Source organism: Leopardus geoffroyi, chromosome E1 (assembly GCF_018350155.1).
Source record: "Leopardus geoffroyi isolate Oge1 chromosome E1, O.geoffroyi_Oge1_pat1.0, whole genome shotgun sequence".
In the NCBI taxonomy this organism is placed as follows: domain Eukaryota; kingdom Metazoa; phylum Chordata; class Mammalia; order Carnivora; family Felidae; genus Leopardus; species Leopardus geoffroyi.
In genome coordinates this window covers 44,545,002-44,558,530 of record NC_059330.1, presented here as the reverse complement: position 1 = coordinate 44,558,530, position 13,529 = coordinate 44,545,002, and the positions used below count along the sequence as shown (strand labels likewise).

Here is a 13,529-nt window from a genome sequence, read left to right as displayed (position 1 = left end):
GCACGCTACGTGCTTTCCGTCAGTTAACTCATTGTATCCCCACAGCAACCCTCTGGGGTAGGGACTATCATCACTCCCATTTTATAGATGGTGAGACTGAGGCTTCAAGAGGTTGCGGTGATTTACACAAGGTTACATAGGTGGTAAGCAGTAGAGATGGGATTCAACTCAGAGACTCCGGCTCCGGAGCTGAGCGGTTGGCCACCATGCTACCTCTCTTTGTCACAGACATGTGGTATTATTATTCCCATTTCACAGATGGAAGCATTCCCGCGGTAACCTGCTCCAGATCGCAGAGCAAGGAGGCGGTGGAGGCGGGATTTGAACCCAGCTGTCTCCACCACCAAAGTCCTTGCATTTGCCAGTTTGCCCCACGGCCTGCTTTCGGCTCCCCTCCCGCCTCCCTTCCATCCGTCCATCCATCCGGCATATTCTGGGTTCGCACGTGTGCGGCTGACTCACGGGGGAGCAGGGGAGCCCATCCTCTGGAGTGGGAAGGCAGACTTTATTTCTGTTCAGAGCTGTCTCGGGTTGGCGCTGGGAGAGCTGCCAAACCCAGCTGACACATTTCCCCCCCGGCCAAAACTGCCGAGTGGGTGGGCAGCCCCGGGGGACCCCGGGGGGCCGTGACACCAGCTCCTCAGATGAGTCTCAGCACCCGGGGGAGAGCAGGCATGCCTGCTTCATCTGCCTTAGCTACAATCTCTTTCCCTCAGGGGATTTACTGGTTCCAGTTGCTACACTGTCTTTCTCACTTCCTCTCTGCTCTGGTCCGGAGCCAAAAGAAACCACAAGAAACCATTTGATCCAGGCTCTCCTTTAGGCAACCAAGGTAATCCTGGTTGTTCCCATTTTACAGATTCAGTAAGTGAAGCTAGCTGTGGCTCCTAATTGAATCGTCCTCTTTCCAACAGCCCTGTGATTTCCCAAATGTCCCTGATGGTAAGAGTCACCTAGGGGTGCTTGTCAACTACCTAGATCCCTAGTCCTCTGCTCTGGGAATTCCAAAGCAGGAGGTTAGAGCTAGGGTCCAGGAGTGTGCCTGTTAACAGGGTGATTCTCTCATCACCAGGGACCCCTGTTGGGTGTGGGGATTCTCCCCCACTTCAGGTGCAAGACCTGGGCTGGCTCTGTCTCAGCTATGCCCCAAATTGGAGTAATTGCCCCCCTGAAACTTGGATGAGTCTTGTGGGTTTAGCTGCTCACTTGGCAACATTTCCCTCCCCGCCCAACTTCAGGAAATCAGGAAGGGGCTCGTAGGACGGTGTGGGTGGTACACCTGTCCTCTCTGGCCAGTTCTGTTGCGTCCTCCAGAGGAGGTTTTCGAGGGTCATTGGAGATCTCCCAAGTGTCCTCAGAGGATACCTTATCCCCACCTCAGCCAACCTTCCCGATACCGAGGGATTCCCTACTTGCTTGAGGTCCCTGGTCCATTTGTTTCTGGACTGGACAGGAAAAGGCAAAAGACATTGGAGGGAGGAGTTTGTTTCAAGGCGTGATGGGTTTAAAATATGAATGGGAATTCTTTGATACTCCATCCTGTAGAGACGGTGCCTGGTTCCCCGTTCCTTGAGTGTGGATGGACTTAGTGACTTCTTTCTAATGCATAGAATAAAGTGGAAAAGGCGATATTCAACTTCTGAAACTAGCTCACAAAAAGGACTGTGCCTGCCTTCTCTTTCTTGGATTACTGTGTGGAGGAAAGCCAGCCGCCAGGTTGTAAGGACGCTCAAGAAGGCCAGTGGAGGGTCGCCTGGGTGGCTCAGTCGGTTAAGCGTCTGACTTCGGCTTAAGTCATGATCTCATGACTGGTGAGTTTGACCCCGCGTCAGGCTCTGTGCTGACAGCCTGGAGCCTGCTTCGGGTTCTGTGTCTCCCTCTCTTTCTAACCCTCCCCCACTTGTACTCTGTTTCCCTCCCTCCCTCTCTCTCTCTCTCTTGAAAATAAATAATAAACATTAAAAAAAAAAAAAAAAGAAACCCAATGGAGAGATATATCCATTTCCTGTACAGAGTTCCTAAAACCCTTGTAATTTTTTTTTTTTTTTTTTTTGAGGTGGGAAGGGGGCAGAGAGAGAGGAAGAGAGAGAATCTTAAGCAATTTTCACACCCAGCATGGAGCCTTACTCAGGGCTTGATCTCATGACTTGATCTCATGAGATCGTGACCTGAGCTGAAATCAAGAGTTGAACACTTAACAGAGCCACTCAAGTGCCCCTAACCCTTGTAATTTCTTTTAAAAATCATTTATTTATTTTGAGAGAGAGAGAGAGAGAGAGAGAGAGAGAATGAGTGAGGGAGGGGCAGAGAGAGAAGGAGAGAAAATCCCAAGCAGGCTCTACGCTGTCAGTGCAGAGCCTGATTCAGGGCTCGACCCCACAACTGTGAGATCATGAGCTGAGCTGAAATCAAGGGTTGGTCACTTAACCAACTGAGCCACCCAGGAGCCTCAACCCTTGTAGTTTTTTAGGTGGTAAGAGCACTAGGAGCATCTTTGGTTCTCATATTTGGTCTTCGTCCCTGGCTCCTGACAGAGAACTCCTCAATCTCTTGGGATTTCCCGGGTGACAGGACTGTCTTTTGTTTCAATAAAGTGACTCTTGGTAGGGCTCCTGGATGGTTTTAGGATGGGAGCTGGTCACCAGAAAGACTAAACCATGACTCGGAGCTTGCAACTTTCAGCTCTGCCTCCATCTTCTCGGAAGGGAAGAGGAACACATTGACTCGATGATTGGTCATGCCTATGCGACGGAGACTCCATAAAAATCCCCAGAGCATGGGGTTCAGAGAGCTTCCAGATTGGTGCATACAATCCATGTGCCAGGAGGGTGGTGTACCCCACCTCCATGGGGACAGAAACTCTTGTGCTCCAGATTCTTCTGGACCTCACCCTATATACCTCTGCTTCTACCTGTCCATCTGTATCCTTTATATTATCTTTTATTACATAACAAATGGGTAAACCTAAGTGTTACCCTGAGTTATGTGGGCCATTCTAGCAAATTATCGAACCAAAGAAGGTGATCGTGGGAACACCAATTTATGGCCAGTTGGTCGGAAGTGTAGTGACAACCTGGGACTTACAATTGGCATCTGGAGTGGTGGGGGGGGGGGGAGCAGTCTTGTGGGACTGAGCCCTCAACCTGTGGGATCTGAGGCTACCTCCAGGTAGACAGTGTCAGAACTGAGTTAAAGTGTAGGACTCTCGCTGGTGTTGGGGAATTGCCTGATGTGTGGAAAATAATTCCCACCCAGGAGTGAAGTGTGGTCATGTGAGAGCAAGGGAGAAACTCAGGAGTGTTTTCCATACAGTTGTTTTGAGCTACTAAGTTTCATGTGATTTTTAAAAACACATCAATAGACAACTGCAGGAAGCTTCTTGCAAGCCCCACCCTCTTCCTGAAGAACCCGGTGGGCTCCTTGGTACTTGTAAGGAGGCGAGCCTCCTCCTGCCATTCAAGACCATCAAATTCTACGGCACCCTCCCCACCATCCTCTCTCCGAGTGGTTTGAGTCTAGGCTTCTCAGGCCTCCTCGGGATGAACCCCCCTCTGTAGACACCCTCACTCCCCTGCTCCCATCTCTCACAGTAGGAGTACCGGAAAGGCAGATGGATGGGGTGTCTGCACAGCTTGAGGGGCAAGGTGTGGGGACAGGCAGATAGGGCAAGCCCCAGGAAGGACAGATGGACAAGCATCCAGCTCTCCCCTTTCCTGAATGGCCACAGGAGGAATGAGGTCGTCGCCCCATGCCTCTCGCAGAGATGCTGAGAGTGTGAATGAGAACAGCTTGTGAGGGGCTCTGATGAAGCGGCCTGGTGAGGAGACCTTTTGTAACCTTCCGGACCTGGCATTGAACCAGAGGACACATCACATGACCCAAGTTCCTATGCCCTTTGAGCTTTCTTGGCTCACATCCCAAATGTTCTTACACTCTGCAGGGACTCTTTAATCTGGTGAGGGATATGGATGTGTCTGGGGAGGGCATGAAGGTTCTGAGAGGCAGCGGGTGGGTTAAACCTCACGGGTATGTGCCCCTGTACCATTTCCCCCCTAGAATGTCTACAGCTCCTGAAAGAGGACGGGGACCCAGAAAAGGGTCTCACTTGGTACTGGGCTATCCAGACTGGCCCCACATTGAGGTTTACTCCCAGAAAATCTGGTTCTGTGTTTAAGGGCTGTCGGCATTCACCCTGAACTACTGCCCTCTTCACTCTGCAACCCTAATACCCAACCTGCTTCGGGAGGTTTGAGATCAAACCGGCTAAGCAGGTGCACCCTCTGTCCTTCTCTTCCTCCCAGGCAGACCTCGGTTTCCTTGTACCTAAAAGTGGACCAGCCTTTGTTACAGCCACAGCCCAGGCTGCAGGTAATATCCCCAGCAACAGGGAAATCCTCTGCTCCCTGCATATATCTTGCATCTTGGCAGGCCCTTCTCAGGGATTTTGTTTACATTTTAATTTAACTGCACGGGCTTCTGCTCGTATAGGAGTTTTCGTATTTCTTGGACCTGAACGTGATTTTCTAACGTGACCTACCAACAGCATTGTTCACCTGCTAATGGCGGTGATCATGGCAAAACGGCTTCTGTCTTGGTCTTACCTACATTCCTCCTCAATCCTTGTAATCCTGAAAGCTGATCTCAGTACGCTCATGAAAACCAAGAGCAGCGAAGAGGGAGGTTTCCACAAGGGTTGTTTACCTTGTTTCGTTTTGTCTTATTTACATTGTAATAAGTTCCTGAAAGTGTCTGTGAAAACCAAATGTACCAAAGTTGGGCCATGGCCTTATGTTATACAAGAGGCAGTGTGCCCTACCGGTTAAGTGCATAGCCATAGATCTCGGTGCCATGGGCATAGACCTGCCGCTTGCCATGGCCGAGAGAACTCTCTGCACTTCAGTTTTCTGAAAACGGGAATGTTTATAGTAACTACCTTGCAGCGTTCTTGTGCAAATTAAGTGAATTAGTATATTGAAAGCACTAGAACAGGGTCTCTTATCCATGGTATGAGTTAGCAATTATTGTTGTATGTCCTAGGGTGGGTTCTATACTCAGCTGAAAAAAAAGATTGGTGCCCTAATTATATTTTACCCCTGATGTAATCACTGATGATCGATTCCTTTTTTTAAGAAAATTTTTAAAATGTTTATTTATATTAGAGAGAGAGAGAGAGAGAGAGAGAGAGAGACAGGGTGTGAGCAGGGGAGGGGCAGAGAGAGGAAGATACAGAATATGAAGCAGGCTCCAGGCTCTGAGCTGTCAGCACAGAGCCTGATGCAGGGCTCGAACTTGTGAACTGTGAGATTGTGACCTGAAGTGGGACGCTGAACTGACTGAGCCACCCAGGTGTCCCTAATCCTTTTTTAAAAGTTTCTTTTTTTTTTTTTTTTTTGTGGAGAGAGAGAGAGAGAGAGAGAGAGAGCACGTCCATGTGTGCGTGCACGTGTGTGCATGAGAGGGGGAGGGGCGGGGGGGGAGAGGGAGGGAGAGAATCCCAAGTAGGCTCCATGCTCTCAGCACAAAGCTCGAAGCGGGGCTCCATCTCATGAACCATGAGGTCATGACCTGAGCTGAAATCAAGAGTCCGACGCTTAACTGGCTGAGCCACCCTAGCGTCCCACCGACGCTCTATTTCTGAGGCTTCGTTTTCTATCTCTCACAAGCGAATCCAGTCGGCCAGCTCCAGACCGATGCACACTCAGCTAAAGCTAAAGGTTTTGCGGCTTTCAGCCACCTGATGACTTTCATTTTAGTTCCAATTGTATCAAGTTTGTGAAACCTCTGTTTGTTACTACTAACACTTGCACTTTTATTCTCCTGTTTTTGCTCATTCTTTGTACCAACGAACACAACAACATATTCAATTACGCCAGCACGGCGTATGGCACGGGCCAAATGGAGTGGCAGCGCTTCCAAAAGGGGACTTGTGTCACCTTTTGATATGTCAGTATGTTTGCTGGTGGATGTACAAAAGCTGGAATTTGGTGAAGGGAAACCAATTGAGGCATGTTGAAGTCCACTATGACGGTGACAATGGTTCAGAAGCCAAGGACCATTGAGGCTGGGACATATGGCTGGGTTTGGGTCATGATCTACTTGTTGAAAGGACAGTTGTGACCATGAAGTTGGAGACAGTCATCCTTCGCCTGAAAAGCAGACCCATTCCGAGAGAGCTGGCTATAAAGCAACCATTCATAAGGCGAATCATGTTTTTGTTTGTTTGTTTAAATTCCATTGTAAGTTAAGCTGGGCTTCTATAGGAAAATGGATGGCTTTGATGGGTTTGGTGATGGGGCCAGGTCTATGTCATGCTGGGATTGTAGGGTCAGAGAGATTTAAGAATACTTTTAATAATTATCTGTTCCTTCCTGTAGCAAAAGCTTAAATGGAATCGTGAGTTCTGCCATGTACTCTGCTTCAGAAGTTCCGGGGAGCAGAGGACACTCGAGGTCGCATCCTCAGTGTGGCCTGGATCCTTCTCCCCTTTTGTTCTCCTGGAGAACGTCTTGCAGTATAGCTGGTAACTCACTAACATCTTCATTTCTTTAGCCCACATTTCTTTGTTTCGTTTTGCGACTGGGGTGAGTGAGACAGCGTTGGAATTCGTCACTCTCCTTACAGTTGGGGTTTATGTAATCTCGGTATTCTCCTTACTTTGGCGGCTAGATCCTGGATGTCGGAGAGGTCGCGTGTGACTCTGAGCAGTATGTCTGGCGTGGAGGCGTAAGAGAGGCCTGATGCCCACGGAGGATTTCACGTGTTAACAGGATGGCCCTGTATACAGAAGCAACCAAGGGCGCCAGCACGGGGACACCAGCACCGGATAGCACCTCGTAAGGACAAGACACTGAATTTCTCCTTTGCCCTCTCATGGTAAGGCCCTCGACTTTTTAATTCTGGGTATTGACCAAGCTTCTACAGGTCAGCTTGGCTGCCATTGTCCCTGTATGATTCTGGAGACTCCAAGAGGTTCTGGAGACAGAGGAGAGCCCAGTCTTGTGGTCCCGGCCAGGTCACGATTTCCTCATTGACCTGTCATCATTACGCTTCCTCAGTCTCTTTGGGCTTCCCCGGCCCAGAGGACCTCACAGTCTCATCCAGTCTTTGGGTTAGGCAGTTCCGGGAGCTCATGCCTACCTCCTCTCTGCGGCCTCGGGTACAGTTGTCATAGTTGACAGAGCAGGATGCCTGTCACAGTCCACCGGTGGGGATGGGCACTCAATATGTGCTGTGCTTCCCTTTGAAAGCACCTTAACTCAAGAATTCTAGAAAACAAGCCATTGCCTACCGTTATCAATCCTGGAAGCTCCTATTTTCGTCAAGTTAATTTACTTCAAAGAAGGTGTGATAAAATTGCTCAGACCCACTCGGAGATCCATTATAAGGGGGTCTGGCATCAAAGACATTTTTTTATTTTCCTGATTATAAAAGCAATACGTGCTCATTCCACAAACTTAAGAAAATGCAGCAAGATACATAAGAAGAAAGAAAATCTCCCAGAATCTTCTCTCTCAGAAATAACTACTATTAGCATTTAATGTGCCACCCTTTTTTCTGCGCACAGCTATTTATAAAATTCGGTGGGACTTCATACACAGTTTTGCATTTTGCTTCATTTCACTTTGTACAACCAGTGCATTTCCCCATTTCATTATCTGTGCTCCAAAAACACCATTTTAATGACTGCATAATATTTCATTGTCTGGTTGTTGCAGAATTTAGTCAGCCAATTCTCTATTTGTAGGCACCCAGTCAGTTTCCCATTTTTCATGATTATAAATGATGCTGTGGTGAATATTCTTGTCCAGGAAATCTTCATCTGGGTTTCTGATAGTTTCCTGGGAAGAAATTCCCGGAAGGGAAATCACAGAGTCTCAGCTCTGCTGTGCGGTACCTCTGTCCTCACTTAAAGATGCCCGGGGAAGTGAGTGGCTCCTGTCACCCCCAGTGGGTGGACTTCGCTGCCTTTGAGGCCCGGCCTGCAGGATCTTTGTGAGCGCCAGGGGAAGGTGCAGAAGGGCCCCGCATCCTCCCCGGGGCCATTACCTGAATCCACTCCATGCAAAGCAGGACATCCCCCTGCAGGAATCACTTCGTAATTGACTTAGAGACTAAAGCATATTTAATTAACCATGGAAACCCTCCCAGCCATCTGCCTCTGTTTTTATTTTGAGGAAGAAGGCAGATCTTACTTCCTTCAGCTCCCTCTTTTTGGGGATGGAGCTCATTTCCAGTATCTTGGTTCTTGTGTAGAGCACGGGCCTGCTCCACTGGTGGTGACCCAAAGTGGCAGAACCATGGGTTTAGCCTGAGGTGGCAGGCCAGGTCAGAGGTCATGCAGGCTTCAGGTTTAGCCTGAGGGGGCAAGGCCAAGGCAGCACCTGCTCTGGCAGAGAAGTGGACATTTGCCAGTCCCAGCCTCTGCCTCTTGGCTGCTGGCCTAAAATCACAGGCATTCATACTGGAAGGTGCCTTAGAGGAAAAGGCCAAAGCTCTCACTTCTCAGGTGAGGAAACTGAGGGCCGGAGACCCTCAGGGCATGCTCAGGGACACGGAGTCTGAGACTCTGTTTCTTTGCTCCTTTGCTGCACCCTCGAGGGAGGAGGTATGGCTTTGATTTCAGCTACACTCTACGGGCAGGGGACTCAAAGGGGATCCTAAGGGCTATAATGGCCCACAATGTCCAAGCAGTTTAAAATGTGCTAAACGCATTCCCACCCCACGTCTTGCTGGATGGACACTCACCCAGCCCCTGCGGGCAAGGGAGACTGGGGAGGTCATGTGACTTGCCTGCAGACACATGGCTGATGAGCCAGTGTGGAGGCTGATGGAAACACTAAGTGCTTTGATCTGAATTGCTAATATGTCCAAATGCCTTTTATTTGCATGGTGTTCCTCAGAGGGCCCTGGCGGTGAGCTCACTGAGGAAGGGTCTGATGGAACATTCGCCCACTTGTCACTCATGACATCACCTCCTCCAGGAAACCTTCCTAGGCTCTCTCCCCCCAGCTACCCGCCCCCCCTCCCACCCCATCCAGGGTGAGTTGGGAGGGAGGACTTGTTCTCTGCCCCTTTGTCACCCCACACATACCCCAATATTCCCTAAGGCTCTAAACTTCACACTGTAACCCCAGCTCTAGCCAAGGGCGTGGCTGACACTGGTCGGTCAGTAAATGATACTGAGTTTAATGAGACTGAATATAGACCCAGGTGTGATTGCTCCGGTAGCTTTCCTTCCCCCCTTCCCTTTCACTTTGGCAGGAAGTCATCTGCGATCCCTCCGGGGGTGAGTATTATGTGTGCCCTGAGATGGTCCCTGAGGGCGGCCATATGGACCCGCGTGCTGCCAGGCTGGCTGTGTGCCCCAGATCCTGAGCTGTCGGTGGAGATAGGGGTCGAGCCCAGAGACCCCAGCCAGGTAAAACTACCTTTTGATAGATGTGCTGACGGGCCTGGGAGGGGCACTCGGGAACGTAGGCCACTAGGTGGCCTTGTGCTTTTTGGGCAAGTCATTTCCACCCTCCTCTGGCGATAAGGCAGTTTGACTGGACCCTTCCATCTCTGATGTTGCACATCCCGTGACTCTATAATGACCCCTGTCAGAAGCCATCCTGCGGGATGAGGACAGGGGCAAAAAGATAGCGAGTCAACTCCAACCAGCGGTCAGGACGCCGGACCTGCTAACCAACTGCAACGCTTCCTACATACCCAAGGCTCAAGTCAAACAGAAAAGCACAAAGCTCCTGGATCCACTTTAACATCCCTGCGAGGCTGAAAATCTCTCTCCTTTTTAAGCTGTAAAAGATGTGCTCCCTGAGACAGATGCCCTCATCTTTAATCATTTTCCACCATCTCCAGCCACAAGCAGCCTGAAAGGTGATGAATTAGGACCCTGTAGATAGGTTTTCCTCCAGAGCCACATGTTAAACCCAAAGCAGGTCCTGGCTCCACTGAAATCAGATGAGCCAAGAAAAGCCCTCGGTGGCAGAGCGCTGGGGTCCCCCGACCCGGAGGCACGCGGCGGTCTCCCCCAGCGCCACCCGCCTGGGCGTCTGCGCGCCACCTGGGCTGGCTCTTCTCTGAAATACGGTAAAACGAGGGTGGAGAACTCATTGTTTTCTATCAAGGGCATGGCCCACGGAATGGAAAAATCAATCAGTGGAGGAAGATGAAAGTAAAATGCAGCTTCATTCTCTCTCCTTGGGGAGAGAGAAAGAGAAAAGGTTACAGTCATTTGCTTTTACAAATCAGGAATGGGGAGCACGCAACTCTCTCTCTGGCAAACACAAGCCCTAATAAAAACACACCGCGGGTCCATACTGTGGCCAGTTACTGAGCGAGGCTGAAGGGGAGGGGGACAGAGAGGTTCCAGGAATGGGGGAGGGGGAGAGCCGCTGAGTCAGAAACAGGCGAGGAGGAATAAGGCAAATATCAAAATCTGGGAGAGGGAAGACGAAGCAGAGCCACAGTCAAAGAAACAAACCTGCAGACAAAAACGGGGAAGCGTGGACACGACACAGACACAGACCCTTGATGTGATGAGAGACGGAGATGGAGAAGCCCGAGTGACAGCAAGGAGCACGTGAGGGGTGTGGAGGGAGGCTGAGACTGAGCTCATCCAGGAAAATAGCTATTTGGAGTAAATGACAAGGCCATCAAGGGTTGTTGTTGTTTCCTAAAGAGACAAAGATTACCAGAATTACTTCTTCTTCTTCTTCTTTTTTTTCTTCAGAATTACTTTGGCACGTGTTTTCATTTCTACCTGAACTTTGAGAAGCACGGACATTCCCCAAAATCCATTTTCCTCGTTTGCTGGGGCAGACACCGCTCGTTTATGGCCCTGGGAAGGAAGACATCACACCTCAAGTGGTACGTAGACTTTTACGACGAGGCCACCAAAAGCTTTGAGGCACCTTGTGTTTTCATGGTTCTCACCCCTTGACCTAAACGGCCACGTTTAGCTCAACCTGTCCCATCCTTGAAGCAAAGCCTCATGTGTTCAGAGACAACTGATTTGGAATCAGGGATGGTTCAGGGCCAGAGCTGGCCACTCCACTCTGCTGGGGGACAGAGTTTGCTGATGCGTTTGCAAATGAATAATGAAAACAAGATGGCCGGAGACAGTGTTGAATGAATGAATGAATGAGAGGAATGAGTGCCAGGCATTCTGGCCACATCATACCCAGCAGTAGCTTCCCAAACGTGCCAAATACTCTCACATTTCGCTGCCAAGAACACTGCCTCTTTCCTCCCCTGCTTCTGTCTGGTAAAACCCTTCCCGTCCATTGTTCAGCAATCGATTCATCTGTATTAAGCACGTCTTCTGCGAATCCCCTGTCCATCAGCTTCTTACTCCTTTGCAGGTCAATGGCTCCTTCCTTTGGGTTCCTGACACCTGTTGTTGCTCTGCTGTAGGTCTTAGCATTTCCCAGAAGAGCAGGCTTTCTCAACGTTGGCACTGTTCTTTGGGGGGCTGGGTACTGCTTTGCTGTGGGGGGGCTGTCCTGGGTACTGTAGGATATTTGGCAGCGTCCCTCGCCTCTACCCTCTAGAATACAGCAGCCATATCACCCTCAGTTATAACAAATGAAAACATCTCCAGTCATTGCCGAATGTCCTCTGGGGGGTAAAATTGATCCCAAGGACCCTGTATTGGAATGAGATGTGTTTGGGTATGTCAGCCCTCAGAGAGGGTGCATCCTCTGAACCCTAAGTGGCATAGAGAAGGCATCTGGATCCTGTAGAGGAAGAATCCAGACAGTTGGACTATGCCCATTGAACCAGCCAGTTGAACACATGCCACGTCGGTCGTTGAAATAAGGACGTGTTGGCACGTGAGACCTGTAACCAAATCCATGGGTCTCTATTGAGTCCTGACCTACTGTGAGCTGTCAGGGACACGCATGAGGGATATAAAAGGCGTTTTACATCTAAGGCACTTGTGATGATCCAGTTCCTCTGAAAAGTCCTGTAGACACAGGACACTCATGTAGGAATAGCAAGCAGTTTGCAATGAGGTTCTGAAGCAGGTCCCTCTATAAAGGGTTGGGGGGGGCGGTTAGAGCAGGGAAAACCAGAGTGGGCTGCTATTCCTGTGGAGGGCTTAGGAGACTACATAGAACCTGACCTGGACCTTTAAAGGTGAGTAAGACTTGAATGAGGACAATGACACTGGGGTAAGTGTGGTGTGGTGTGGCCTGAGATCCAGTCGGCCAGACCCACAAAGTTGGGTCTTGATTCAGAAGGCCAAGTGTTTCCCAGTATGTCCTGAACAGCCTTCATCAGGGTCACTGGGAACAGTGGTCACAAATGCAGATTCCTGGGCCTTACAGGCTTAGTGAATCCTTTTTGCTGGGGTGGGCCCAGGACTCTGTATTTTTCACATGCCCCGGGTGATTCTGATGCTTGATGAAGTTTGAGACCTACTTCTGGCAGGGGGCTGGGGGGCATTGACCGGTCTTAGTAATAACCTTGGTTTTCCATTGTGTGCAGACTGTAGCATTTATATAGTCCAATAGAGGGGTTCAGTACACAGACTGAAACTCCTGGAACCAGAGTGCCAGGGTTCAAATCTTGGTCCTGCCATTTCTACTGTGCCACCTTGGGCAATTTACTTGAAGCCTCTGTGCTCTCATCTTCTCATCTATACAGTGGGATTCGCAATGTCCCTGCCTCTTGGGATCTTTGTGAAGACTAAAGAAGTCAATACATCTAGATGCACAGCATGGTGCCTGGCAGGTAGCAAGTGCTCATTCGATAATTAGTCGTCATCATTATTGTTATGATGTTAGCATGTGATGTTCGCTGAAGGTTTGAAATATGGTCTTTAGAATATGATCTGCGCTGCTCCCCTCACCTTGTCTTCGGTTACTCCTGAGATTTAGCTGGCCCCCTGCTCCTCCAGAAGGAAGCCGGGCCTGATGCTCTCTGAGTGAGGGGAGAGGCAGCTGTGGACACAAAGGAGCGTCCTGGCAGGGTCAGGTCCCTCCTGGTCTGCGGCTCTGACAGGAGACACGTCTTGCCTCCCTAGCTCTGGGGCAGACTTATTGGAGGCCCAGACCTCTTCCTGGCCTTGCCAGATGGCAGTTGTCACTCCTCAGCAGCCCTGTCCCTGAGGGGTCCTGAGCCAGAGCAGGAAAGAAGGGAAGGCAGAAAATGGCTCCATCTGTATGAAGGGCCATGGCCTTGGCCCTCCTGTTTGTAATAGCACAACTCTGCACCCCGGGGCCTGGAACACGACCCGTCTTCCTCTGAGCCTCAGGGTGACCCTATAAAGTGGGTGGGGTGGCCTTACCCGTCACATTTAAAAAAAAAAATGTTTATTTAGTTTTGAGAGGGTGGGGAGGGGCAGAGAGAGAGGGAGACACAGAAGCAGGCTCCAGGCTCCGAGCTGTCAGCACAGAGCCCGACGCGGGGCTCGAACCCACAAACCACAAGATCATGGCCTGAACCAAAGTCAGATGTTTAACCGACTGGGGTTTAACCCCACCCATCACATTTTTTTTTTTTAAGTTTATTTATTTTGAGAG

At 50.0% G+C, this 13,529-nt stretch overlaps 1 long non-coding RNA gene across 8 annotated transcripts in view; it reads left to right on the top strand.

The window, feature by feature from the left end:
• LOC123603884 overlaps nt 1–13,529 on the top strand; it is a 55,999-nt gene that overhangs the window by 8,908 nt on the left and 33,562 nt on the right. For 6 of the 8 annotated variants that reach the window (XR_006715092.1, XR_006715089.1, XR_006715091.1 and 3 more), the window contains 4 exons: nt 6,375–6,520; nt 6,667–6,873; nt 9,262–9,418; nt 10,733–10,869. This is a non-coding gene — a long non-coding RNA (uncharacterized LOC123603884). Of the gene's footprint in view, nt 1–4,301; nt 4,369–6,374; nt 6,521–6,666; nt 6,874–9,261; nt 9,419–10,732; nt 10,870–13,529 lie in introns of all 8 variants that reach the window. The other 2 variants (XR_006715090.1, XR_006715094.1) reach the window with 2 other exon arrangements.